The sequence below is a fragment of the Macaca thibetana genome, chromosome 15 (genome assembly GCF_024542745.1).
Source record: "Macaca thibetana thibetana isolate TM-01 chromosome 15, ASM2454274v1, whole genome shotgun sequence".
NCBI classification, from domain to species: Eukaryota; Metazoa; Chordata; class Mammalia; order Primates; family Cercopithecidae; genus Macaca; species Macaca thibetana.
This window is the reverse complement of record NC_065592.1, coordinates 105926549-105950516: the sequence shown is the minus strand read 5'-3', so window position 1 is coordinate 105950516 and position 23968 is coordinate 105926549. Positions and strand designations below refer to the sequence as shown.

The 23968-nt window shown below is 42.2% G+C and overlaps 1 protein-coding gene and 1 long non-coding RNA gene across 2 annotated transcripts in view; one reads left to right on the top strand and one right to left on the bottom strand.

The window, feature by feature from the left end:
- The first annotated feature begins 7103 nt into the window (after positions 1 to 7103).
- Positions 7104 to 23968, top strand: part of NINJ1 (ninjurin 1) — an 868176-nt gene continuing 851311 nt past the window's right edge. The window contains exon 1 of the mRNA XM_050761592.1: positions 7104 to 7107. The gene's annotated coding sequence lies outside the window, so the exon portion shown is untranslated. The remainder of the gene's footprint in view (positions 7108 to 23968) is intronic.
- On the bottom strand, positions 7814 to 13005 carry LOC126937829 (uncharacterized). The gene is made up of 3 exons (XR_007719864.1): positions 12768 to 13005; positions 9106 to 9154; positions 7814 to 7991 (listed from the first exon to the last, which is right to left on the bottom strand). It is a non-coding gene; the product is annotated as an uncharacterized LOC126937829 (long non-coding RNA).

Genomic DNA, 23968 nt, shown 5'->3' with positions numbered 1-23968 from the left:
TGCAGGTACTGGTGTGTATTAGTCACTTAGTGAATCTTTATGGAATAGTTTCAAACATTTGGTTTCAATACCATGGGTGGTTTGAAGAAGTAAATGTATAGAAATGTATTTGAGAAGGAGTTTAGTTACATACCAGTAACCATAGTAGCCCATGTGTTGAATGTTCTGTACCAAGCACTTTGCACACTTAATTAATTTAATTTTCATGATAGCCCTGCAAGGCATAACTCTTTGTATTATTCCCATTTTATCTATGAAGAAACAGAGCTCAGAGAGGTAAAAGGAACCAAAGTTACCCAGTTAATAAGTGGAGAAATCAAGGGTTGTAACCCTGAACTACAAAGGCTTTCTGACTACAAAGGCCGAGTGGTTTTCCAGTATTCCTTTATAGCCTCTAAAAAGTTCGCATATCACTTTGGCAAGAGAGCTCTAATCACTGTATAGGCGTGTGCACACCCAAGGCATTTCAAGTGTGTGTTTATCTTCTAAATGGACGAGACCCAGACCCACAGATTGTGCAAGACTATACGAGCCAGAGAGGGCTCATTAACCTCCGTGAATTCCTTCAGCTCAGCTCCCCAGAGAAGAAAGGGAGCAGATGGTCAGCGTGCTGCTCACTTCCTCAGCTGCACGGCTATTGTCTAGAGACAGTTTCAATTTGACAGCCTGGCTTGGAATTTCTAGGGGCTGTTGGAGCTAGCACATTTAAGTTTAGCTAGAGCCTCACTACTTGCTTATTCTGTTCAGAAGGCAGACACCAGGCCAGCATAGTGGGAAACAGAATTGTGTACTAGAAAGTGTTGGATGGGAAGTGAAGAGAAGTGGGTTCCAGCTCACTGGTTGGTTGGTTTATTTCATTATTCATTCTGCAGATGCTTTTTGTGTATTTAGCAAGGAAGGATTGAAGGAGACTATCACATAATTATTTGTTCTACTTAAGAAGGAAACAGTTCATGTACTATAATCATCATTCTTAAGCAAGTTGCACCAAGGTCTGTGTGCTCCTCTCTCAGAAACTAAGCCACACTGAAGGAAGAGAAAAATGGAGCTCCTACAGATGCTTATGTTGGCTTGCTTTCAGTGGTTTTTTTCAGACAACAGAGAATCTTGCCCTTCAGTGTTCTAAATTTAGAGAGTTATCATAACTCACAATTTCTGCCCTAATGTTCAGAAGCAGGGAGGGGTAGACAGGCTGTGTTCCTTGCCGAAACACTTGCCTGTTCACCTCTGCAGTGCCTTGCTTTCATCTGTAGGACAGTGATCTGAGTTAGGTCCCAACTGTACTAGATGAACCATGCCAGCATGGAGGTCCAGGACTGTCCCACAGATTGAAGAAGAATCCCACCTTCAGTGGAGGGCCAGAAGCAGTCCAGATATATCTGAATGGGGCTTGGCATTGCCTTAGATAGGTAATAAATGGCCATGTGAAACTCTTTATCTACCTTCTGTTTCTTGGTGCTGTAAACTTCCATCTTATTGTCACTAAAAGATAGTAAGGCTCACTCAGCCCCTGATTTTGTCACGTCGTTAAGCCTCTAACCTTAAGGATCTTTTTATTTGGGGGTGCCATATACTTGCTCATAATACTTCAATTAGCCCCTGCCAGGTAGTGACTTATACCTTAAAAGTACTTTCAGACTGGGTGTGGTGGCTCATGCCTGTAATCCCAGAACTTCGGGAGGCCGAGGCAGGCAGATCACCTGAGGTCAGGAGTTCAAGACTAGCTTGGCCAACATGGTAAAACCCCGTCTCTACTAAAAATACAAAAATTAGCTGAGCATGGTGGTGTGCGCCTGTAATCCTAGCTACTCAGGAGACTGAGGCAGGAGAATCACTTGAACCCAGGAGGCAGAGGTTACAGTGAGGCAAGATTGTGCTACTGCACTCCAACCTGGGTGACAGAGCGAGGCTGCATATCACACACAAAAAAGTCACTTTCGTATCCATTTTCTCTTTAACCCTTACAAAAGGCATGTATAGGCATGTGGGGTATTTATTATTCTCATCTTGCAGAGGAAAAGACATAGGCTCAGTGAAATTTAATGATTTGCCCAGTTGCAGAGATGTTAAGTGGCAATGTTGCTATCAAATCCATGTCTATGTGATTCCCACATCCTTACATGGTAGGCAGGATTCTATGTCTTCTAAGATTTTTCTCCTTGCCATCCCCATGTACACATTCTATATAATCTTTAGGACTGTTAATTTGATTGCTTTTACTGCCATGATTACATGGCAGTAAATATTATATAGCACAGCTGATGTTAAGAGAGTATACAAGGGGGCCTGGTCTAATCACATGAGACTTTTAAAAGCAGAGAGTTCATTATGGCCAGTAGCAGTGGCAGAAGTCAGATTCGAAGAGTGGACAGGGCTTGCTGCAATGTTTTTACTTTGATGGAGGAGACCATGAGGAGCTGAGAGCAGTTCACAGCCAATGGCCAGCAAGGAAATGGGACCTTTGTCCTGCAACTGGAAGGAACTGAACCTGCCCACAAGAATAGGCTTAGGCAGGTCTTTCCCAGAGCCTCCAGACTGGAACTCAGCCTGGCTGACACCTTGCTTCAGCTTTGAAGAGAGCCTGAACAGAAAACCCAACTAGGCCATGCTGGACTCGGAAGCTACAGAACTGTGAGCTAATGAATGAATATAGTTGTTCACCTCTAAGTTTGTAGTGATGTGTTATGAAGCAATAGAAAACTACCGCACCCTGCTTTTCTTGCGAGAACTTGGGACTTGAGACAAGATCTTTGAACTTTTCTGGTCTTAATTTTCACTTGAAAGAGGATTAGATGTGATCTTTGAGATTCTTTCCAGCTCAGATGACTCTAAGATTCTTAAAACAGTTTCTTATGAAAAGTACCCTGTATTTTAGGGCCATGGCTATGGATATGTTGGGAAGATAGAGTTTGTGGCTCCTGATTCGAAGGCCATCAGTTCATCTGTGGAAAACTTAGGGAACACATGGAGGGAATGAGGCTCTTCAATGTCCTGAGGCCCTTTGCTAGCTCGGAAGTACCACAGGAGTAAGACAAGGTGCCTGCCCTTACACCCTGGGTAGGGGGGCCGAGCGTTGGTGTCCATATGAATAAGCAGTGACTACAAAGTAGAGTCCCAGAGGAAAGAGGGAGTCTTAGTTGGAGGATGTAAAGCTTGGACTGGATTTTAAAGCTAAGTGGTTTGCCAGGCTTTTGGTGCTGGAGCAGCCTGAATAGAGGTAGCGGCATAAAGGAAGGCATGGGAGTGAGTGAGACTGACTGTGCAGTTTATACCTGCCGATTCTAAAGCCCGGGGCAGGCATTGAGTAAATGGAAACTGGTAGCAAATAGATTATTGCTGGAGTATTTGGAGTGGAGAAGCTGGAGAGAGGATTTTGTAAACAGGATACCTCTATGCTGAACACGTTGAGCATCACTGTGATATAACCTTGCTTATTTTATTTTATGTATTTATGTAGTTTTTTGGGGGGACTGAGTCTCACCCAGGCTGTCACCTAGGCTGTCACCCAGGCTGGAGTGTAGTGGCGCCATCTCAGCTCACTGCCACTTCCGCCTCCTGGGTTCAAGCGATTCTCCTGCATTAGCCTCCCAAGTAGCTGGGACTACAGGTGCCCACCACCACGGCCAGCTATTTTTTGTATTTTTAGTAGAGACGGGATTTTACCATATTGGCCAGGTTGGTCTCTAACTCCTGACCTCAAGCGATCTGCCCACCTCGGCCTCCCAAAGTGCTGGGATTACAGGCGTGAGCTACTGCACCTGGCCCCCACTAATTTTAAATCCATGTAATCAATATTTACTAATCCTTTAATCTAGTGCTTATCCCCTCTGAAGGATAGTTTTGTTGAGCTTTACTTTCTGTAGTTAGAATGATAAAATCAATAAGAACATACTGAATATATTCTTCCCATTGACTTCACAACTTAACCCTGCTCCTACCTGCCACCTAACACAGGATCCTATTAGGCTCTCTTGAAGACTTACTTGTCCAAAATATAACTTTAAAGTGAATGACAGAATCACAGGACTGAAATAAGAATTACTGGACTGCAAACTTCTTTTCACTGCTCAGTATCACCTAAAGCAGTCAGCACAGTTTCCTACACACAGCAGGAGCTCAGCGTCTAATTAAATTTAATTTGAGATAAATTGAAATCAGCACACAAATCAAAAAGGAGCAGGGATCCTATTCAGAGCTTCCTGATGGATTGTGCTCAGGCTTTTTGCACACAACAAACCTGAATGGCTGGAAAGCATGGAGCAGCTGCAGCACACTTCAGGAGAATGCCACAGTTCACACCCCTGATACTGGAGAGAAGCCATTCAGCTGCCAGGAGGAGATCCCCTCTTCACACTATGTCCGAGCTGTTCTATGAGCCGCCAGAGACTCAGTTATTATTACTGTAGTTGACTGCTCCATGAGTTGATGGTCAAATTACATTAACAATTATGGAAAATAGTGTAACACTAAAGAATTATTAAATAGTTCATATGCATTGCTAATCTCCCACCATTATACAGAGTAAAAGACCAGATAAGATAGACAGTTGGTAGCTGCAGGTTTATCTGCTTATTTTTGGTGGGAAGATTTTTTCCCCCTAAAATCTACCATTAATTTATTCATTGACTAAATGTTTATACCCACTATGACTCAAATGCTGGGCTGGCCTCTAGGTTTGAACTGCAAAAAAGATCAACCTTGTCCCTTGCCCTTATATGAAGCTTAAAATTTAGAAGTTTGAAACTTCAAAAATGTAAAGTATTTTGATGGCTAAGGGCAAGATGCTCTTGGAGTGAGTGTATGTGCAGGGAACAAACCTAGTCCAGGCAAGTTCTCTAAGGTTCCTTAGGTTCTCTAAGGAAATAATAAGTTAGGTGACAACTGAATATTAATGTGAGTTAACAGAGGGAGGGAGAGAGGAAAGTGTGGGAGGGATTTCAGGCCAAAGAAATAACCAATTCTTATAAGTTAGCTCTTACTAAATTGAAAAATCAAGACAATATCTAAAAGAAAAAGGATATTCTAAGTGGAGAAGGCAAAAGTGAGATTTCAGACTTGATCAACCTCATTCCTTTTCCTGCGAATTTTGCCCTCTTGTGGCAGTTAGCTGTCAATGAACATACTTTGTCAACAGGTTTCCTTAGATTCCTGGTACTACTTTTTGAACTGGAGGTCTTTGCTTTAGAAAAGGACTATTACATTGGTTTCCAAGTTTTGTTCAGAGGCACACCATTGATAATCTGCTTCCCACATGTGCCCGTATTTTGAAAGGGTTCTGTCAAACAAAGATACACTGTTTTTTTTTTTGTTGTTGTTTGTTTTTTGAGAGATGGTCTCACTCTGTCATCAGGCTGGAGTGCAGTGGCATGATCATGGCTCGCTGCAGCCTCAACTTTCCAAGCTCAGATGATCCTCTCACTTCAGCCTCCTGAGTAGCTGGGACTGCAGCGCATGTCACCGTGCCTGGCTAATTTTTAAAAAATCTTTTGTAGAGATGGAGTCTTGCTATATTGCCCAGCTGGTCTTGAACTCCTGAGCTCCAGCAGGCCTCCCACCTCTGTCTGCCAAAGTGCTGGGATTACAGGCATGAACCACCGGGCCATGTCCGATACACTTCCTTTTCCTTTTTTTTTTTTTTTCCTCTAACTGGATTATCTTGGTTACATTATTAAGTTGATATAATTCTATATAAAAGCAAATAAATTTGTTTTTGTGTTTTATTTGGCCTTGTAAACTCTAGCTCTGCCTTAATAAAGCTGTCTTGCCTCTCTGTGGGACCATTTCCTCATCTGAAAATGGAAATGATAAAGTAGATATAACAGCACCTACTTTTAAGTAACTCTGAGGAAAAATGAGCTGTTAAGAGGGTACTTAGTAAATGTTTATTCCTTTTCTAGCCTTCTCATGGGCAAAAGTTTGGTTTTAGTAAGCTTACTAACCCCCATTCATATCGCTGAGCTCCCCACCCCCGAGTTTAACCCTAATCTACTTCAACCTTCTTATTTTATACATGAAGAAACTAACAGCTAAGAGGAAGGAAGTGACCTCATTTCTGCCCTTCATCTTAATTTGTATATCAGCTTACTTACAGTCATTATATAAAGAAAAAAACAGTGAAAATAAGGGCTTAATTTGTGTATCAGCTTATTTGCAGTCATTATTAAAAACAAAAACAAACAAACAAACAAAAAAACAGTGAAAATAAAGGCCAGTGCCTCCCAGAAATAAAAAGAAGCCCACTGTGGCAGAAGAGTGAGCAAGAGGGAGAAGGCCGTGCAATTAGGTTGAACAGGTAGGCCAGGCTCAGACCACACAGCGCCCTCTGGGCAATTTTAACTATTGTTTTAGTCCGTGTTCTATGGGCATGAGCATAAATAATGTCAATGTTATCAGTTAAAATTTGGAAACATCTAACAACTGCATTTAAAATTTTTCATCCATATGTTTGTAATAGTCAAATCACAGGTTTAAAGTTGTAAACTCTTATTGTGCAAGCTGACAACAAGAAATTAATCTGTTTCCAGTGAAGACCAGAATCTAAAACAATGGGCTTAAGTAGACAAAAGAAATTTACATTGGATATGGAGGGCAATTCTTAACTAAATGTTATGTGATACTGGCCATGTTACTGAGGCTTTTCTATCCCGGAAAAGTGTATCTAGGCAGCAATATTCTCGGATCGTTATGAATCTGAGGGCTTTAAAACCATGGTCCATGCAAGATGAAGATTTAAACCATCTAAAGAACTTTTAAAACATATTTTAGATATTGGAGTTCCAGTTTGATTTCCTTTTTAAAAAATTCTGGGGAAAATGGGTACAGAGTTTGAAAACAGCTGGATGTAGAGTATCTTCCATACGAGCTATAAGTCAGTGGTGTGATTCTAAAACATAATTTTGTCTTATATTTATCTTATATTTGTCCTTTTCAGATCTCTCTCTTGTGCTCCAGAACCCTGTATTTAACAGTCATTAGACACCTCTACTTCTTATCCCACAGACTTTACATTCTAAAACTTGATTTAGTCTTTTTCCTTCTAACTGCTCCTTCTAGCCGAGTGAATGTAACCACCACCATTTATCTGTTAGCCCAAACTAGAAACTGGGGAGTCAATTTTGATCTTTTCCTTTATCTCCATGCTTACCAGCCATCTATCTTATGGATTCCACCTCCTCAGAACCACTTGAATTAATTAACTAATTAATTAACTCTTCTCGTCCACTTCTGTTACAGTTGCCCACCCTAGATCCTCAACAGGGTTACTGCACCTGCTTCCTGAGTGACTGCTCTGTCTAGTCTAGACTGCTTCCAATCCGTCTTCTGTATTGCTCTCCACCAAGTGAGCTTTCCAAATACAATTCTGATCATGGCACTCCCTCTTTAAATGCTTTCATTGTTTCCCAAGTTCGTGAAAAGTCCACACTCCTTAGGATGGTGTGCAAAATGCTTCACCCTCTCTCTCTAGCATCCTTCCTCCCACTCCATTTCCCTTAATTTTTAAACCTAGCTATGCAAACTTCAGGCACTTTGTCAGATGTGCCAGGTCCTCTCTCACTGTTGCCATGCTGCTCTCTTGGCCCAGAATGTCCCTGCTTTCCTTTCCTCACCTTCATGATTGAACTCAGTTATTAGTTCTTCCAAGAAGCCTTCCCCCAGCTTCTCTACCCTAGCCTGAGTTAGGTGCCCATACTTTGAAAAGGACTGTGTAATCGTATTTTGCAGTTTACAAAGTTCTTTTACATATATAATTATTTAATTATTGCAAAAGGCTAGATTGAATAGACTTATATCCCTTTTATAGATGACACACATAATCATTTAATTCTTTTCTGAAGGCTAGATGGGGCAGGTTAACATCCACTTTATAGGCAAGGCTCGGGGAACTGACATCCAAGGCCAGGTGGCTGGTTAGTGACAGAGCTGGGTTATGGTCCGAGACTGTGGCGTTGGTCTTCTGACTTCGAATGCAGTGCCCTTTTCTGTCTAGCCCACTGAAACAGAGTCAGAGGAGAAAGTAGAGGACGCACACTCCAGAGTGCAGCAGGCCGCCACAGAAACAGAGAAATCATCCTGCCCCCTTCCACCTCCCCCTGTTCACTCTGATCTAGCCTAGCAGGAAACCTTTTCATGTAGCACAGCATTTCAGGCTGAGCAATGCATTTTTAAACTCTGAAAAATGTCATTTCTCCTGACATTTCTGGAAGTACTTCCAAAAATGAAAGCCAATTAACCAGCAACTTTGTTGATTAATTCATTACCTAATTAGGGCTGTGAGGACATTTTGAAATAGATGAAAGAGGTTGGATAAGAGCAGTAAGAACAGAATGGTTTCTTGATGTTCCAGGCTCTGTGGCTTGGGGCCTGGGGAAAAGTGTATATTCAGGACAGAAAATGAAGGGGGAGACTTTTCTCTGAGAACAGATTTTAGTGGTCTGATTGAGTTGGCAACATGAAAGCCTGTGGGCGGATAAAGACTAAGAAGAACTCACATCTGCTTCCAAGATTTGCCCTATGGACTAAATTGTGCCCTCTCCCTACCCAATCCATATGTTGAAGACCTAACCCCCTATGGGACTGTATTAGAGTTGGGGCTTTTAGGAGGTAATTAAATGAGGTCATAAGGGTGGAGTCCTAATATGACAGGATTGATGGCTTTATAAGAAGAGGAAGAGAGAGATTTCTCACTCCCGTATCCCGGTGGCCGGGCGTGGTGGCTCACGCCTGTAATCCCAGAACTTTGGGAGGCCAAGGTGGTTGGATCACCTGAGGTCAGGAGATCGAGACCAGCCTGGCAAAAATGGCAAAACCCCGTCTCTACTAAAAATACAAAAATCAGCTGGGTGTGGTGGCGGGTGCCTGTAATCCCAGCTACTCAGGAGGCTGAGGCAGGAGAATTGCTTGAACCCAGGAGGCAGAGGTTACAGTGAGCCAAGATTGTGCCACTGCACTCCAGCCTGGGGGCAGGGTGAGACTCTGTCTCAAAAAAAAAAAAAAAAAAAAAGAAGAGGAAGAGAGAGATTGCTCACTGCCTCTCCCATGCACCAAGGAAAGACCATGTCAGCACACGGTGAGGTGTCCACTGCAAGCCAGGAAGAGAGCTCTTACCAGGAACCCAAGCAGCTGGGCCTTGATCTTCAACTTCCAGACTCCAGAGCTGTGAAAACAATAAATTTCTGTTGTTTAAGCCACCTACTGCACAGTACTTTGTTATGGTAGCCCAAGCACACTAAAATAGTTGCTATGACCACCTCAACCCTGGTACACTAAGAACAGATAGTTCAGTATAGGACTCAAATGGAAAAGCTAGATGGATTTCTGCCCACCCTTGCTTTGTGCCCACATTTAGGGGAGAAGACAGAAGGTTTCAGTGCCTTATTTGCTAGTGGGTGTCCTTCTCTTGACTTCTGTCTTTTTACATTTATTGCATTTAGATAACTAATTATTTATTCCTTAATGTGTCAGGTTTCTAATTTTTTTTTTTTTTTTGAGACTGAGTCTTGTTCTGTTGCCCAGGCTGGAGTGCAGTGGTGTGATCTCGACTCACTGCAACCTGGGTGTCCCTGGTTCAAGCGATTCTCCTGCCTCAGCCTCCCAAGTAGCTGGGATTACAGGCGCTCCTGGTCTCAAGTGATCTGCCTGCCTCGGCCTCCCAAAGTTCTGGGATTACAGGCACGAGCCACTGCGCCTAGCTTGTTCTAAACATTTTACACATATAAACTATTCCATTTAGCTTGAAACCTCAATTACAGGGCATGCCTAACACTGATGCTCCATGTTACATAGTAGACTCAAGGTAACATTCATTTGCTTTGACTGCCAAACATTATTTAGAAAACTCAAGAGAAGGAGGCCAGGTGCAGTGGCTCACACCTGTAATGGGAAGCCAAGGCGGGTGTATTGCTTGAGGTCAGGAGTTCGAGACCAGCCTGGCCAACATGGTGAAACCCTGTCTCTACTAAAAATACAAAAATTAGCCGGGCATGGTGGCACACGCCTGTAGTCCCAGCTACTTGGGAGGCTGAGGCAGGAGAATCACTTGAACCCGGGTGGTGGAGGTTGCAGTGAGGTTAAATCGCGCCACTGCACTCCAAGCTCTGTCTCAAAAAAAAAAAAAAAAAAAAAAAAAAAAAAAGGAAAGTCTATTTCATTTACCCATACTTTTGCTCTTTCAATTTTTTACTTTTCCTCCCTGATGTTCCAAAATTCTTCTTTTTATCATTTCCTTTCTATCTCAAGAGCATCTTTAAGGGTAAATTTACTATTGACAAATTCTCTTAGTTTTCTTTCATATGATAATGTCTTGATTTCCCCTTAATTTCTAAAGGATATTTTCACTGGATGTAGAATTCTGGGTTTACAGTTCCGTGCAGTTCCTTGCAGTTCCTTGAAACAATGCTGTGCTACTCCCTTCTGACCATCCCGGTGTCTGAGGGGCAATCTGCTGCCATTTTTTTTTTTTCTCCTGTGGATAAAGTGGTGTTTCTCATTATTTTTGAGATTTTTTTTCTTTGTCTTTAGTTTTCAGGAGTTTGACTGATATGTCTTGGCATATTTCCATTAGGTTTATACTGTTCAGAGTTAGCTTCTTGAATCTATTTTTATGTCTTTTGCTGAATTTGGGAAGTTTTTGGCCATTATTTTGTTGAATACTTTTTTAAGCCTTACCTTGTGTCTTTTCTCTTTCTGCGACTCCAATGGCATAGTATTAGATTTTTTGGGTTATAGTTACATAGGACTCTGAGGCTGCAGTTATTTTTATCCAGTCTGTTTTTTCTCCATTTCCCAGAGATTGGGTAATTTCTCAGATTGGGTTATTTTTATTATCCTAACTTCAACTTCACTGATTCTTTACTCTGTTCTTCCCATTTTCCATTGAGCTCATCCATTGAGTTTTTCATTTGTATCTTTTAGTTCTAAAATGTTCACTTGATTCTTCTTTACGTCTTATATTACTTTGCTGAGATTTTCTATATTTTTGTTTTGTTTTACATGCATCCATGTTTGCTCACTGAAACATTTTTATGATAGCTGCTTTAAAATCCTCACCAGATAATTCCAACATTTGTGTCCTCTCAGTGTTGGCTTCTGTTGATGGTCTTTTCTTATTCAAGTTGAGATTTTCCTGATTCATTGTTTAGTGATTTTCTAGTGTGTTCTAAACATATTGAGTATGTTTCTTTTTGAAATCCTTTGTTTCAGCAGGCCCTCTCTGGCACTGCACTAGTGGGAGAAGGAGGACGCTGTCTTGGTACTGCCAAGTGGGGATGGAAGTCCAGCTTCCCCCTTGGCTTCTATTGACACCCCAGGGAGGCAGTTCCTCGTTACTTCAGAACAGGTGTGGAAGTTCATGCTCCCTGCATCGCCTTCTCTGACACCATCCCAGTGGGTGAGAGGGGTCACCTTGTTACAGCCACGTTGCTAAAATTGGAAGTCTAGGCTTTGCACTAGCTCTTGGCCAGTGGAGGTGGAGCTGCAGTGTTTTCTGTGGGGTTTGATTGGTGTTTTAATTTGTATTTTAGTTCTAAAATTTCTACTTGGTTCTTCTTTAAAAGTTAGAGTCTAAATATTTTCTGTCTTTCTAGGCTGCCCCTTTCCTGTTCCTTTGGCTAGAGAGAAGAGGCTTTTAGGGGACCTCTTTTTGTCTATGCCCATTAGTGTTTGTGGGCTGCCCGCCTGTTCAGCTCCAAGTCTGGGATATAGGAGGCAAAAACAAAACAAAAATAAAAAAATAAAAAAATAAAAAAACCCAGGGAGCCCATCCCTGTGTTGTTCCTCAGGTCTCAAGGTCCCTAGCCAGTCTCCCCTTTTCTCCACCTTTCAGATTATTGTTTTGTTATATATCTCCAGGGATTTTAGTTTTACTTGGTGGAGGAATAGGAAGAAGTGAGTCTATTGTATCTTGTCCAGAACCAGAAGTCCTTTTTGTCAACTTTTGAAGAAGATCTTAGAAGATACATTCCCATCACCCTGACAAAGTCTTCATGGAGTGGACAGTTGCAGTAGCACTTCTGAAGTGGTTAGAAGCGAGCTCATTATAGGTTTGATATTGTTAAATCCTTACAGCAACCTTTTGAGGCAGGGATTATTATACTCATTTAACATAAACGAAAACTGAGGTTAAGGTAAAGGGAGGAGAGTGGGTCCTTTGCAGTACATAATAAAGCTAAAAGATAAACTTCCTTACCACCATCTTTTCCACTCTCTGAAAGCCACCATCTTTGCACTTCACTGAGCAAAGTAAGCTGTCATGCTTGGGTTTTCCTCAGCTTCCTTTCCAGTTTACTTGCACCTCTCTTTGCTTCACTACTAGAGAAAGAGGTGCCAGTCTTTCTCTCCCAAAATGTCTCTACTTGCTCCAAATCTCATTCCCCCTCTAGGACCTCACTTTCAAACCTTTTACCCCTCTCATGTCTTTAATCTCTTCCTCTTGATTTTTCCCCTTATGCTACAAAAATGATGAGGACCCTACCATCCCCAAAACATTGTTCTCTGACCCTTCCTTCCTGTAAGCCCGAGTGCCACCGCCTTCTGCCTGTCTGCTGAATCATTTGGCAAACACAGTCAGTGTCTCCACCTTCTACCTCTTGCATCTCAGCACGCTGCCGTGTCATGCCGGCTCCTGGTCCCACAGCCATGCCAAATGCTCTCTGTGAGGACAAGTGACCTGCATCCAGGCCTCAGGCTAAGGGTCTTCTTCCTTCGTCTAGGTACCTACTCTATCAGACTCAGGTGGGGAGTTTCTAAAAACGCCCACATTGTGACCTCACCTGTTGATTCTGATATAGAGGGCTGAGGTAGAAGTCCGAATCTACTTTAATCTCCTAAGGTGATTCTGATGCATAGCAGGCTTGGACTTCGTTGCTGCATCCGACTCCTCAGGGCTCCTTCCTCGGCCTTGAGGACCTCACAGCTCCTCCTTCATCTGTGCCCATGCTAGGCTGGATGGGAGGACAGACTGGGAAATTTCCAAGTCCTTGCTCACCAGTACTGACTCAGCTGATAGTAACAACTGTAAACAGAGTATAAAGACTTATGTAATGTTTACTATTTGTCTGGCATTTTGCTAAGTACTTTACACTTACTTGACCTAACCTGGCCAGAGAAGATTATCCTTCCTTTGCCTGAAGGCCTCGTACTAACCCCACCTGAGGGTGATGCTTCTTATCCTCAACACCCGCCCCACCACCCTCTTTGCTTCTGGATTCATAACTAGAGTCAGAACCCAGTGTGGATAAGTGATCAGTCTGACCCAGATAGACATAGCTTATCCATAAAAAGAACAGAACAGCTTGGCCAATTAATATCAGCAACAACAGAATGATACATGTGAGAAAGGATTCTAAATATGATAGTTCAATTAGGATGGAATATAATGTTAAATTGGGAAAATTCTACCAGTATTATGCCAGTACCTGAGATTCTGAATTAAATGCCTAGCTGCATCAATGGGGGGTGGCTCTAACATTTATTTGCCTGGCCAGCTAAAACCTGGGTCCAACAGTGAACTACAGTCAATAAAATTGAGATGCGAAGACCTCCCTGGCATAATCTACATTAGAAGGAATCTAAGAACTTCAAGAAGCCGGAATTACGGGGTATATTTTATGTGATCCACTGCTATGGACTGAATAGTTGAATAGTGTCTCCTCCAACTCCACATTCGTATGCTGAAGCCCTAACTCCAAATGTGACTGTATTTGGAGTAAGGAAGTAAGTGATATCATAAGGGTGGGACCCTGATCCAATATGATTAGTGTCCTTATAAAAGGAAATGCTGGAAAAATTACTGTCTGTCTACCTTGTGAGGACACAGCAAGAAGGCAACTGTCTATAAACCAGGAAGAGAGTCCTCTCCAGAAAGCAAATGGGCTGGCACCTTGATCTTAGACTTCCAGCCTCCTGAACTGTGAGGAATTAACTTCTGTTGTTGGAGCTACCCAGTCTATGGTATTGTATTATGCCAGCCTGAGCCGACTAAGACAAGCACCTACTTATAACCATTGTGTCTGGACTGTGGCTCTCTCTCGTTTCAAACACTGGCAGATTTCTATCCACATTTAATTTGCAGTAAATGGATTGAACTCTCATCTGTTGATATTTTTGCCTCTTGTTCCTTTTGCTATTTGGGTTGATAAGTTTTGTAAATATTTACACCTTTATTTTAGTTGGATTCTGGGAGATAAGGAAGTTGAACATAGTTTTCCACCTGCCCTCTTTACCAAACCACAATTTTTGATACTGTAGCTTTTTATTATTACAGAGACCACATTAGATATTTAAACAGAGAGGAATTTATGTGGGGAATTGGTTACAAATGAGTTGAAAGTGCTGGAAGAGCCAAAAGGAAGGCGTGATATCCAGGAATCCAGAAGCTGCTCCCCACTCCTATGCTGCAGATGCTGGGATGGGCCACAGGAGTTCAGAGGGCCCTTCCCACAGCCACTAAGCAACTACCTGGTATTTGAGCCACGAGCAGGAAGTATATGTCTTCTTCAGTTCTGATCTCCTGCTCATGCCTTTTATTGTTAGAACCTGATGATTCTAGCTGTCAATCTAGGAAATATAGATTTTGGACTCCCAGTTCCAGTAGTAGAGGAAAAGGGAAAAAATGGATATGGGCTAGGTTACAACAAAAATAGCTCATGTAGTCTACTTCTTTAGCAGCTCAGCATTGCTACACATCTTACTACCTATATGCAAAATTGTATACAACAAAAATAACAGAACATCATACTTCTTCCAGTATGATGCAGCCATACTTGGTGGGGGAGTTGCTGTCATTCTCATCCCCCAAAGGGGAAACACAGAGTCATATTAGTCACCATAACGATGTCTGGGTATTAATTCCTTTTCTGATTCACTTAAAATCCCACCTGAACATTCTATGGCCCCAAAAGTATGGAAGATTATTACCAAAACTACTTAATAAATAATAAGAAAAAAGGAAGGAAAATGCTTGCTTTGCACACACCATAAAATTATGCTTTATTTTACAGTTTTCATTTATGCAACTAGTCTTGAAGCTATGGTCAATAGTTTTGATTTTCTTCCTTCACTACCCTCTCCTACATTCTCTTTGCTATTGGCTAGTACTTCAGCTGGTTGAGATTCTACTTAACACAGTGGTAACCCAAACCTGCAATGTTGAAGGGTTTGAATTCTCAATGATCCTGCTTTTATTGAAAGGCCATAGTTTTCCATTAACATTCAAACATTAACTTTATTAAAGCATAACTTATATAAATAATATGCACTCATTTAGTGTAGAGCTCTATAAGATTTGAAAAATGAACATAACTCAAGTAACCACCACTGTAAAATCAAATATAGAACACTTCCATCACTCCAGAAAGTCTCTCGTGCCCTTTTGCAGTGATGCCTCATCTGAGTAACAGTCAAATGCTGGTTTGCTTGTTAAAGTTTTTCATATAAATAGAATGACACAGGATGTACTATTTGGGTCCTGGCTTCTTATACTCAGCAAAATGTTTTTGAGATGCATCTGTGTTATTACGCATATAGTAGTTCATTCCTTTTTATTTTGAGTAATATACCATTGTAAAGATGTACCACCTGCTGTTGGACATTTGTATGGTTTCTACTTTGGGGCATGTACCGGTTATCAATTTATTGCCTCATGGCTGTGGATTTGCCCTAAGAGTGCCTTTTCCCTGTTAATGGCCTGATTTCCCTTTTACAGTGAGCAAAATGTTAAACATTGTCAGCAGAGGGCGCTAGAGAAACATTGCAAGAGAAAGGGGGCTCTTCTTGGTACTCCTGTGTGCTATGTTCTGCCTTTTCTTGTTTTTGCACATCCTCTAGCACTGCAGATACCCAGTGGCACTGCACCCAGCCATGCACCCAGAGTGTGTCGTCCCTTGGCAACCTTGCTGCCTTGGGTCAAGCCTAGAGACCACTTTGCCTTGGGCCTCCCCACATGAACACCGTGCACCAGAAGCTGTGTACTGTCCTGTCAGTGAGCAGGCAAGCTCAGAAGGCTATTTTGTGCTGCCCTGGGACAGTCAACCAGTGCTGGCCATGCAGCCCAGCAAAATCCTGTGCCATCAAGTAAATAAGCTGCAACCACACTTCAACAACAGTGTCTAAATCCCATTCTTGGGGAAAGGGGGCCCTGTTCTTTCTGTACATACCATATGCAAGATCATATATATCACGTTTTTTTTTCCCCTGTACCACAGTTTGTTTATCCAGCCCTAAGATACTGGTTAGAGCTTTCTTTACATCTTTACAGTACTCGCTGAATCACAGTTTAATAATTCTTTATACTCTACTTCCCTTGCTTACTGTACAGTGACTCCTCTCCTGAATCACGGCCAACTGCTGGTTTGCCTGTTAGTTTGCTTGGTCCAAACTGATACAGAATTGGTTCTGAGACTGATCTCAGGAAAGAGACCTGTGAACATGGAGTCTGAGGATGGGTTGGGTCCTGCCCTCGTGCTCATATGCAGTGCTGAGCTCCTTGCTACTGGGAAATGGGAGGCTAGTAACTCAGCAGCATCCGCATGGTTGATTGTGAGCCAAGTGGCTGCTGTGTTTGACCATTATGACAGTAATGATAACTGTAAGGGCTGTGGTGTAAGATGAATTCTTCTGGGTACACTGAGCTCTTGCAGAGAGAAAAGGAGAAGCTCAGGCCTGTTAACTTTCAATTCAAGTCATCTCTGATAACCAGAGAGCTTCCATGACAGCCCCCAAAAGTCTCTATTTCTTATAGCCACAACACTGCTGAAAACCAAACACAAAATTTAGTTATGCACGTTTCTGAATTACAATGACAGTAAATTCACAGTCTTGCCATGTTTCTCACTTGAAAGTTAGGGTATTGATCAGGAAAGAATGGGATCTTGAAAGGTGGATTAGAGAAATCTGATTGGACCCAGATGAAACTGACAATATTGAACCCACAAATCATTTTGAGCCTCCCTCAAAATGGTTTGCCCTCTGCTGTCCAAGGAGACAGCTTCTTCTGCTTAAAGGTGGCAACTTCACCTGGGACAGTTGCCTCAAAAAGGGATACTCATCCTTCTCATACTCACCACAGCCATTCCCTGTTGCCACTAGATCTATAAATCAGGTCAGATCTCAGCATGATCTATGGGAATAGGTACACACTATGACCCAGGAGGACAGAGCTCAAACACTGAAAGACTTTCTAGGCTTCACTGATACATATCAGTAGAAACTTGGAGAACATGTGTGAAAATTGTTTCTAAGGGTGTTAGACTAAGGAAGATAGCATATAACACCAGATAAACTGAATTCATTGACAAGGGTGCACTTACTAAAGAGTTTGAATTTATTGTCTTACTGGAGGCGGCTCTAACAGCTTACCTGGTTGAGTGACTGAAATGTGGGCTTAACACTGGCTTACATTAGGTGAGGTTGAGATGCTAGTGCTTCCCTGGCATTATGTGAAGGAGGGAATCCAAAGGCTTAGGGAGATAAAAATGTTGGACTGGTCTTATCATGTGTGACCTGCATACTTGCTCCCAAACTGTTCCACAGGAGGGCCCAGAAGACATTCCCTTCACTAAGACATTGGGAAATACATGAGAGTGAGGAGTACCTGAGTTGGGAAAAGTGCACTGTGGTCGGCCAGGTATGACTGTAGCAAATTCTTATTGAGATGGGCTCCTTGATTTCAACTGGAATTATGAGATTCCGGAGTAGAGGAGGACATGTAACAGCACTTAGCCATCAAAAACAAGATGGGTATATTTATCAAAAAAGGCGGCAGAAATGTACTAATAATCAGAATGCTTTGGCTTGCAGAACCCATTAGTGGTGGCTCATTGATCTTGGTGTGCCTAGGAATAAAATAGATGGGTCACCTACTACAGTGTGGCCTGATCTATAGGAAAGGAAAAACTCTAGATCTTTAGCCAAAAACCTGACTTGAGGGGCCACAGTGGAGAGTCCTGGCCTCTTACCTAGTTTCCAAACTTGTTTCCAAACTTAGTTTCCTAAGTCAGTTCACAGACCTTGAGGTCCTTGATTGAAGGGGAGACTTGATTCCCTTGAGAAAAGACAGCCCTTCACTGTTGCTCCAGGTTTGTACCATACCTTTACCTCCAAGCCTTCCCTAAAGAGACCTGTGGGCCATTTACTAAAGTGACTGTGCATTGGAGAACAAGAAATGCCCAGACCTTTTAGGGAAAGCTGGAAACTGGCTCTGAATTAGGGCTAATTCCTAGGGATTCAAAATGCCACTATGGTCAGCAAGTCAAAGTAGAGGCTTATGATGGTAAGATGATAGATGGAGTCTGACGTTTCACTAACAGTGGGCCAGATTAGTCCACAGACCCACCCTGCAGTTGTTTCCCAGCTCCCAAATGTAGAGAGATCTGTAAGTCAGGACAGATCTCAGCACAATCTATGGAAATAGGCATACACTACAGAACAGACATACATGGAACAGACACACATGGCAACTGGCACATTCCCACATTGGTTCTCTGACCCATGCAGTGAAGATCACTATGGTAGGAAAGGCTAAGTGGAAGCACCTGGAACTTCCCTATCAGGATAGTAAACCAGAAGAAGTGCTGCATTCCTAGGAGAGCTGCAGAAGTAAATGCCACCATCAAAGCCTTGAAACAAGCAGAGGTGGTGATAGCTATAATATCTCCCATTTAACTTACCAGTTTAGCCTGTGCAGAAGCCAGATGACACAGACTGTCATAAATGTAACCCATGGGAATTCCAATTTCAGCTGCTGTCTCAGATGTAACGTCTTTATTGGGGCAAGTCAACACAGCCTCTGACAGTTGGTATGCAACTATTGACCTGGCTAATGCATTTTTCTCCACATCAGTTTGTGAGGACCACCAGAAGTGGTTTGCTGTTACCCAACAGAGCCAATAGTGTGCCTTTACGGTGTTGCCATAGGCTACATTAGTTCTGCTGCTCTCTGCCGTAATATAGTCTAAGTGATCTTGATTGTCTTGACATTCCACGAAATATCACACTGGCTCAATCTACTGATGACATTATGCTGATGGATCTAACGAATAAGAAGTGGCAAGTTCTTTAGATGTCTTAGTAAGATGTATGTAAACCAGAGGGTAGTAGATACACCCCACAGAAATTCAGGTGGTGAGAAGGGCCTGTCACCTCAGATAAATTTCTGGGGATTCAATAGTCTGAAGCATGTTGGGATATCCTGTCTCTGGTATGTGACAAATTGCTGCACCTTGAAGCTATTAGACACACACAAATATGAGGCACCATGATAGTTTTATGTCAACTTGATTGGGGTACCCAGATATTTGGTTAAACATTATTCTGAGTGTGTCTGTGACAGTGTTTCTGGATGAGATTCCCCTTTGAATTGCTAGATTAAGTAAAGCAGATAGCCCTTCCAACGTGAGTGGGCCGCATCCAATCCATTTAAGGCCTGAATAGAACAAAAACTTGGGCAAGAAAATAATTTGTTCTCTCTGGCTGTCTAAGTTGGAACATTGGTCTCCTGCCTTCAGACAGACTTGAACTAGAACATACACCATCAACTCTTCTGGTTCTCAGGCGTTCAGACTTCAACTGGAACTCTACCACTAGCTCTCCTGGGTCTCCAGCTTGTAGAGGGAAAATCTTGTGACCTCTCAGCTTCTATAATAGTGTGAGCCAATTCCTTATAATAAATCTGTCTCTCTATCTGTATTTCTACCATATCTATGTTATTGGTTCTATTTCTCTGGAGAACCTTGACTAATATAGGCACTGCATTTGTTAGGTCTTTGGGGACTTTGGGAGGTGATAGATATCACATTTAAGTGTGCTATTTTGACCTGTCTACGCAATCACATGAAAATCTTTCAGTTTCAAGTGGGGCCCAGAACAAGAGAAAGCTCTGCAGCAAGTTCAGGGCAAGCTGCTCTACCACTTGGTCCTGTGATCCAGCAGAGACTGTGATAGTTGAAGTGTCAGTGCCAAATAGAATTGCTTTGTGGAGCCTCTGACAAGCACCAGTAGAACAGTACAGTAGACAGTGAAGACTTCTAGGATTCTGGAGTCAGTGAAGACCTCTAGAATTCTGGAGTAAATCTATTATTCTGTTTTTGAGAAAGTGCTTCTGATTTGCTACTGGGCCTCCATAGAGACTGAATACTTAACCATGGAACATAAGGTAACCATGTAACCTGACCTTTCCATCATGAATTGATGTTGTCTGATCTACCTAGTCATAAGACTTAGTGTACAGAGCAGCATTCTATTATTGAATGGAAACGGCATATAAGAAACCAAACTCAGGTAGTTCTGGAAAGTACAAGTAAGTGACATGAACAGATGGCTCAGACTCCTTCTATCTCAACTGCTAGGGACTCAAAATGCATTTTCTTCTGTTGCATTGTCTTCTGTCCCTTAACACATGTCTTTGGCTTCCCATAATGTTTCTTACAACCAGTTAACCAAGAAAGAAGAATTCGAGCCTGGGTTACTGCCCACAGATTAATTTTTGCACCACACTAAAAGGTGATCATGGAGGACAGCTGATATGCTTTGAAAGTTTGTCCCCTCCAAATCTCATGTCAAAATGTGAATCCCAGTGTTGGAGATGGGTGGTAATTAGATTATTGGGGGGGATACCTCATGAATAGTTTAGCACCATTCCCTTGGTGATAAGTGAGTTCTTGCTCAGTTAGTTCACACTAAATCTGGTTGTTTAAAAGAGTCTAGGACCTCTCCCTTCTCTCTCTTGCTTCCACTCTCACCATATGATTTTCTGGCTTCCCATCATCTTCCACCATGATTATGAGCTTCCTGAGGCCCTCACCAGAGCAGATGCCAGCACCATGCTTCCTGAGCAGCCTACAGAATTGTGAGCTGGTTAAATTTCTTTAATCTATAAATGACCCAGCCTCAAGTAGTCCTTTATAGTGATTGAAGAGCAGACTAACACAACATTGTGAAAGGAAATTGTCCCCGTAGGCAGAACTTTGAGCAGTTATTTTGGTTATGAGAGGGGGAAAGAGATGGCTGGAAGTACAAATCTAAACTGATTCATGATAAGTAATGGTTTGCTTGAGTGGTCAGGCACTTGCAAGGAACAGGATTGGAGGATTGGCAATAAAGAAATCGAGGGAAAAGGTATGTGGACAGATTTCTTTGATCAGGCACAGAATGTAAAGATATATTTGTGTGCCATGTGAATGACCACCAAAGGGACATTCACTGAAGAGGAGGCTTCTAACCAAGTGAAAAAAAATGACTTGTTCTGTAGATGTCAGTCAGCCTCTTTCCCAAACCACTTCAGCGCTTGCCCAATGGCCCATAAACAAGTTGTCATGGTGGCCAGGTGGAGATTATGTATGGACTCAACAACACAAACTCTCCCTGCCAAGGGTGATCTGGCTGATACTACTACTGATGAGTGTTTAACTTGCCAACGGACTGAACAACATTGAGCCCTGGTAAGTCTCCATAGCCACCTGGTGTTAGGTTAATTACATTGAGCCTCTCTAATATGAAGGGGCAGAGCTTGGTCTCACTGAAATATACACATATTCTGGAATAGATTTTCTTTCCTCATCCATAATGTCAGCACTAGCATCCATAAACTCACAGAATACTTTATTCCCTATCAAGACCTCCCTTACAACATTGTATCTGATCAGCGAACTAATTTCACAGCAAAGAAAATGTGGCAGTGAGCACATACCCATGAAATTAACTGGTCTTGCCAATACTCCATCACCCAGAAGCAGTTCTTCTAATTGAAATGTGGGATGGCTTGTTGAAGACTCACTTATGATGCCAGTTTGAAAACAGCACCCCAAAAGGAAGGGGTACTGTTTTGCAGGATGCAGTAAATCAGACACTGTTATATGGTCCTGTCCCCTCCATAGCCAGAACACATGGATCTGGGTATCAAGAGGTGGAAATGGGAGTGACTCTGTCCACTGTCAGGCCAAATAAAACAATCATTCACAGATTGTCTGCTTACTGTCTAATTTTCAACGTTGCTGTGTTGGAGCTCTTAGTTCACAAGAAGGGAATGCTTCCATTAGGGGCCACAATAATGATTCCATTAAATTGGAAGATGAGACCGCCGCTGTGCCATTTTGATCTCTTTATGCCACTGAATCAATAGGCAGAAAGGGGTGAATCTACTCACAAGAATGATTGATTCTGATCATTTTACAAAGCGGTGGTTATGAAGGGGAAAAGGGGTTACTCCTGCACAATAAAGACAAGGAGAACTAGGTCTGGAACCCAGGAGATTTTCTGGGGGCGTCTCTCCATACATCCATGCCCAGTCATGAAGTTCATGGAAAACAACAGCAACTAAAAGAGAGGGCAGGACAATTGAGGACTCAGGCCCTTTGGGAATAAAGGCCTGGGTCACTGCACAAGGTAAATATTGCAGAGAAGCTGCACTTCCTGCTGAGGAAAAGGAAAATATGCAATGGGAAGTTGAAGAAGGAAGCCATAGATATCAGCTACCACCTCAAGACCAATTATAGAAATGGAAATTGTGGTAGCTTTGGGTATTTTCTCTCTGCTTATTAAATGCATGTGTTTATTTATACATACTAATCGTTTTTTCATTCTCCTTCTATTTTTTAAATATTCAAGTTGCAGGAAGTTAACTTTGCATTTTAGTCTTTAGGTAGTAGAATATCCAGTGGAAACTAAATGAAATTGAGGAGTAATTAATATAACTGGCAGTGGATACAATGACTTTTGAGAATGAGTCTTCTCATTTGGGGTAAGGATGAGAACTTCACTTGTAAGAAGGATGGCTGTATTTTGTTAAGAAGTGTGAAGTTCTTTTGTTGTTGTACAGGAGTTCACATGTATATGGAGAGTACATATGAAAAATAAGTAGCCATAGAAGTGGATGGTGGCAATGACTAATTTATTACTTCTCAGCTCAAATTCACCCTCTGATATCTGCTGTGCAATAATGGCCTAGATTCTATAAGCATTTCTTTTTTACGGTGAACATGACATTAATTAAACTTCGTGAGCAGAGGATGCTGGAAGGATATTGCAGGAGGAAGGGGGCTTCTCTTTCTGATGCTGGTGTGCTATGTTTTGCTCTTTCTTGCTCTTGATATATGGTCTCAGCATGTGTGTGTGTTTGGGCGGGGGGATCCACTGGTGCTTGTCTCAGCCATCAGTCCCTTAGCAACCTCACAGCCCTGGCTAGGCCAAGTGAAAACCTCTGCTTGTCCTTCCTGACATGGACACTGGCATGTTCTAGGCGTTGTGCCCACAGTGGTGCCCTGATCCCTCTGCACATCTGCCCACCAGCATCAGCTTGCCTGTGCTCCAGAAGGTTGTTGTCAGCTGCCCAGGAACTATGGATCAGCTCTGGCCAAGGCAACCAATCAAAATTCCTCCCCCTCCAGCAGGCTGTGATCACCCCTTCTCTAACAAAGGTCCAAATCCCAGACTTGGGAAGAATCCCCGCTTCCAAGTTTAATCCTTATTCGAGTATTCTCCTTCAGCTCTAGGATCAAATAACTATATGATAAGTTACTCTCTTATCATGTTTTAGTAATTCTTTATGTTAAACTTCTGTATAAAAATTACCGCGTGGTTTCTGTCTCTTGATTGCACGTAACTGATACAGGGCTACTATGAAGAACACTGCTATGAACATTCATGTAAAAGTCTTTGTGTGGACATATGTTTTCATTTCTCTTCGGTAATTATCTAGAAGTGGAATTGGATGGGTCATATGTTAATGTGTGTTTATCTTTCTAAGAAGCAGCCAAATTGTTTTCCAGAGTGGCTCTCCTATTTTGCATTCCTACTAGCAGTGTATGAGCACTCTTGTTACTCTGCATCCTCTCCAACACTTCACATTGCCAGTATTTTCAGTTTTAGCCATTTTGGTGTATAATGGCATTTCATTGTAGTTTCAAGTTGAATTTCCCTGATATTGAGTGTCTTTTAATGTACATATTATATATGTATACATTCTCTTCTGTCAAATATC